The sequence below is a fragment of the Cynara cardunculus genome (genome assembly GCF_001531365.2).
Source record: "Cynara cardunculus var. scolymus isolate 2C chromosome LG 4, CcrdV1, whole genome shotgun sequence".
In the NCBI taxonomy this organism is placed as follows: domain Eukaryota; kingdom Viridiplantae; phylum Streptophyta; class Magnoliopsida; order Asterales; family Asteraceae; genus Cynara; species Cynara cardunculus.
The window spans coordinates 7,334,528-7,340,592 of NC_037531.1; positions in this window are offsets into that span (position 1 = coordinate 7,334,528).

Consider the following 6,065-nt stretch of genomic DNA (forward strand, 5'->3'; position numbering starts at 1 on the left):
TTTTAAGGTATTATATGGGCGGAAATATCGAACACCATTGTGTTGGAACGAGGTAGGTGAGAAATAGTTGGTTGGATCTGAAATAGTACAGCAGATGACAAATAAAGTTAGTTTGATTCGGGAACGAATGAAAGTAGCCCAGGATCGTCAGAAAAGTTATGCTGATAAACGTCGAAAGTCGATTGAATTTCAATTCGGTGATGATGTGATGCTGAAGGTATCACCTTGGAAGAGTGGTTCATTTTGGAAACAAGGGAAAGCTGAGCCAAAGGTATATTGGACCATTTCCTATCCTTGAGCGAATTGAAGAAGTGGCATATAAACTAGAACTTTCTGTAGAATTAAGTGGTATTCATAATATCTTTCATGTGTTCAATTTAAGAAAGTGTCTAGCAAAGCCTAATACAGTCGTGCCTCTGCTAGAGATTAAGATTGACGAGAAGTTATGTTTTGAAGAAACCCCTAAAGCCATTACTGATCTCAAAATAAAAATGCTGCAAAATAAAGAGATCGGGTTAGTAAAAGTGCAATGGCAGTACACAAAGGGCCGGAAGCCACCTGGAAATTAGAATAAAAAATGTGAATGAAATATCCTTATTTGTTTACTTAGTGAAATTCCGGGACAAAATTCTTCTAAGGAGAGGATATTGTAATATTTGGTAATGGAAAAGTCGTGGTTAGTTGTGGTCATTCAAGGGTTGGAAAGGCATCGGTTTATGGTTCTTTTCTTTAAATTGATTTGGGTAAATATCATTATATATATATATATATATATGTTAAAATGGGTGTAAATTATTGTATTAGGGGATGATGCATGGTATGCAATATATATGTATATTAAAATGGGTGTAAACTATTGTACTAGGGGAGGATGCATGGTAGGCACCCCCCATCAAGTCTCGGTATGCACTTACTATTTATAGTAAGTATGTGTGGGCAGGAAAAAGTTTAAACACTTTCAAATTACTCTTCATATTGATATGGGAAAAACTTGGGTAAGCTTAGAACAGAAGCAGATTTCAAAGCTGTGTTAATGCAAAGGTGAGTTCCCTACTACTTTCAGTATATTTGGTTATTATATCTTCACTGTATAGTTCGATAAAGGTCTAGCGTATGTTGTTTTGATGGGATTTAAACTGTATTATGATTACTGTTGCTTCATCGCCCGTTAAACCTCTCAAGAACAGAACTCATCGAACAAAGCTTGTCCGATGAGGCCCCTCATCGAATAAGGCAGTGACCGATGAGGCCACTTCATCGCACACAAGGTCAGCCGGTAAGGACCCTTCACCGAATATGTAATATTCGAGTAGGACCCCTAACCGATCAAGGTTTGTTTGGATAGAATCCCTCACCGATCAAGGTTATCTGGGTACATAGTGTTGTCAACCCTTCACCGGGCAAAGTGTTGTCCGGGCAAGACTTAAGGTTGTCCGATAACCCTTCACCAGACAGAATGTTGTCCAGATTAGAATAAGGTATTGTCCGGTAACCTCTTCTCGCGACATGGTGTTGTCCGGATAAGTCAAAGTGGTACATTAATCTCTTCAATAATTATGTACTACTTGGTTGACTAGTGTTAGATAAAATGACGGTGTAACCGCGATAGATGAAATGACGGTGTAACCACAATAGTTGAAATGGCGGTGTAACTGTGATAGTTGAAATGGCGGTGTAACCGCGATAGTTGAAATGGCGGTGTAACCGCGATAGTTGAAATGGCGGTGATGAAATGGTGGTGTAACCCCGATCGATGAAATGGTGGTGTAACCCCGATCGATGAAATGGCGGTGTAACCAATACATAAATGTTACATTAAGGTTCAGGTTTGATATATCTTGGGTTTTGAAGTAAATTATGTTTATGAGAGGGTAATTCGCTCACTAGGCCTTTTGGTCTAACGCTCAATTACTGTACTAATCTGTTTTGTAGGTCATCCATTATCTCAAGATAAAGGCAAGGGAAAAAAAATGTAAAGAAGTGATATTTAGAAGGAAGTGTTATTATCCGATAATTTTTTTGTTAATCTATACTTTTATTTTGACATGTAAATCACCTTGGAATGTTTGTATAACATTGGTATGGAGAATGTGGATATGTATGATATTATTTTGTGTATTAGTACTGATTCGTGCTTGGTGGGTTGTTTCAACCTCCATTGTCGACTACCACCATCGACCACTACCGTTCTGAACCACCACCGACGACCACTACCGTTGTAAACCATCATGCGACCACCTCCGATATGAACATTCGTCGAACACCCACCACCACCATTCTGAACCACTGTTTGAACCATCGATCTAAACCACCATCAACCACCAATGATTTGAACCACCGTGGAACACCACCTATCTGAACCACCACCAACCACCATCGATTTGAACCATCGCCAACCATCGTGAACCACCGTCGACCACCACCAGTCTGAACTAGGGGTGCTCAAAAACCCGATGAACCCGACCAACCCAACCCGATTTAAAAAAAAAACCCAACCCGAGGTAACCCGAAGCATGATCGATAAAAAAATTAGCCAACCCGACTTTATTGGGTTGGAATCGGGTCAGGCCCAAAAAAACCCGACTAACCCGACAACCCGATGAACCCGACCTTAACTTTAGCTTTGAATTATAGATGACAATCATAACATGACCAACTTCAACGTCAAGAAAGCGAAAGCATCGGGGTTGGAAACGTCTAAAACTATTGTTGTTGATTGATGTATTATCATTTGGTTTAAACATTTTTATTGTAATATCTAAATATTTGATGAACTTGCATATTATCTTGTATGGTCGGTCGTATTTCAAAGGAAAGTTTCCTTTATTTTTATGTGATTTTATATTGTTTAAACATAACCCGATCAACCCGAACGGGTTGGGTTGGGTTGAACTTTTGTTTGGGTTGGGTTGGGTTGAAATTTTTCAAACCGCCAACATTGGGTTGGGTTGTTAAAACGGCTACAAACCGATCAACCCGGGCCGTGAGCACCCCTAGTCTGAACCACCGCCAACCACCACCGTTATGAACCACAATCAACCATCATTGTTATAAAAGAGGTATTTTGGTCATTTATCGTTTACTCATTCTAATTCTGAAGCTACATTCTACTAGCCAAACAAATAAATTTCAAAAATTTAACGGATTCCATTCCAATTCATTCCAACCAAACGCACAGTCAAATTTCATTGGTAAAAGACGGGAAATGCCACAAGTGGTTTTAAAAAAAACAATGTGTTATATATTTAATATTTTTACTTAAAATATATATATATATATATATATATATATATCCAACACCTTCAAAGTCAAATTCTTGTGACCGATTTCATTCTTTCAGAAAACATTTTGCGAACCAAATTCCCCCTTAGAATTTGAATAAACCCGAATGGAATTTAAAAATGTTTGGTCATGTATTTGATTAACAATTATCAAAATACTGTTTCATGTAATTTACACATTTTATTACTCAATATATAAATACTTTATAATGATTAAAATTAATAATAATATTAATTGGTGGCAGCAGTAGCGATGGCAGAGACATCAATGGAGGCGCCGACGACCATAATAGTGGTGGTGGTCGTGGTATTAATGGTAATGTTGAGGTGGTAATGGTGTGGTGGTGGCGATAGCGGAGGCGACAAAGGTGGTTACAATAGTGATAGCGATGGCAGTGGTTGAGGTGGATGTGGCGGTGATGGTGGTTGTGGTGGCGACAATGGTGGTTGTGGTGGCGACAATGATGGTAGCGGTGTGATGATCATCATTGTGGGATGGAATATATTAGAGATAAGCGCATAATAGTCTTTCTCAAGTGATTGGATGAAATGAAATTGAAATACCTTACTAAAACCCAATGAATTAAACTTCATCGTATGTGGAATTGTAATTCCATGCTAAAACTCATAGATTTGGGGTTTAGGGTTTAGTCTTCACATGGGGACATTTTGGTCTTTTTACTCTATTTCTTTTCTTTTTCCTAAATATATAAATAAATTAATATTTTATATTATATACTTATATACAAACCATATTAAATTTCTTGGTGACCCACATCCTCGTTTTTCGACAAAACACCCCGACCCTGTTTTAGCGTTTTTAGTCTGGCGTCTCCCCTCAGACGAAGCCCACCATTTTTTGTTCCTTCTTCCTGTGAAATCATCCATATGCATGACATAAAATCGTTCTTGAGTTCAACCTGAGTTCAATCCATGCAGATCCGATTTGATTAAGATGGAGGTGAAGATGATTAGTTTCTTGATTTTGTTTTTTATTTTCATTTTAGGTTTTCTTAAATGTTTGATTAAAATTTGGATGTTTTGCTATGTATTTGTTTTAGGTTTGAATGTTTTGGTATTATAATACCCCGTATCTAGAAAATCTAATCTTGTAGCCGAAAGCCCAGTTATGTTCAATTTTTGACATTGTGCTTTGTTGACTTGTATCTTAGTCTTCAAGAGCTGATTAAGGCAAGTTCATTTTATATTTGTTTTTTTAGTTCCATTGTTGATTGAAACAATCTTGGTTAGAACCAAATTGTAAAGGAAATTACTAAAGTAGGGTTAATTTGAGAATAAGTTTAAGATCAAGGATTATATGGTAAATATTGTATATATAAATATAGATATAAATATGAAATTATTATTATTTTTAAAGCCAAAATCAGATTTCATTTTCTCTCTCAAGTTCATACAATTTCTTCTTCTTCTCTCTAGAAACCCTAAACCTCATATCTAAACCTCAAATCTCTTATGACATTCCATGATTCTTGAAAATTGTATGTTAGAATTGCAACTAGGGATCAATAAGGTATGTTTAAGGTTTGATTTTTTTTTTTGTGATTTTTTCTTCTTTGGGGCAAATGGAACCCTAAGTGTATTCATGAACATAGATGGAAGATTGATGATTTTAGGTGGGATTTCTTCAAGTTTGGTGCTATTGGAAGTGACAGATTCAATTCAGTAAGCTTGAAAATTCATATAAGATCAACCATTTATCCAAATGAGATGTTATTTATCTCTACAGAAAGATCTATGAGTGTAATACAACTTTGTAGTTTACCCTAAAACCTAGTTCTGAGTTTAAGTGACTCGAAAACATTGGTTTTCCCAACCCTATTATGCAGCTATGAAATTGCATTCTGTTAATGTAAATTATGTAGTAATTATACCAGAGCTCCAAACTATGTGAATCCAGTTTCTTTGAAATATTAAGAGGTATATCTACAACTTCTATTTTGACAAGAAAGTTTGTTACAACTTCTAAGTATGAGAAAAAGGCTTAAACTTTAGGTGTTAAGAATCTGTTAGCTACTGTTTTGGTATATAGAAATTGGATTTTTACAAATTTTGTTTAGGGTCCCAATAATTGTATTGAGTGTTTATTAAGTGTCCTGATCATATTTTAAGCATATTTGTAGGTCCATAGGATCTTTTAAACTATAAGGACTTGTAGGAACTTGAAATTGATGAGAATTGTTACTAAAAATCGTCTAAAGGTATTTTACTATTAAGTATAGGTAATCCGGAAGGAGAGAACCATTCATAAGTCTCAAGCCTCTTGTGATCATTTTTAAAACACTTCAAATGTACGAATATCTACTTTCTTTCAATACATGGGTAATCAATTGTAGTGATTATCCATTTAGTGGAATCTTGATCATGGTATACATCCACAAAAGCGAAGGTTATCAAGATGTTACCCGAAATCTTTTGTGTTTATGGAATGTCTTGTCTTAAAGACTTTATATGCTTGAGAACTTCGATCTGTTAACGATGTCTTTTGTGTTTCTTGCCAATTAATTGATTTATAAGCTTCATTGTTTTATTATTCTAGTTATCCCATGCTAAATTATTGATATGATTAATGAGTTTGAGTTTAACGTTATTGAATTTAGTTTTGACTAGGTTTAGTACTCTGGGCATGGGTATTGAGACGCCTCCATGATGGCTAAAATAGTCATGTCATTCTCATAAGGCTATGGCCAAGCCAAATAGAGAATGTTAGATGCATCCTTGAACCGAATATCATTGACCATGGTTACTGGATAGAGCCAAATACCA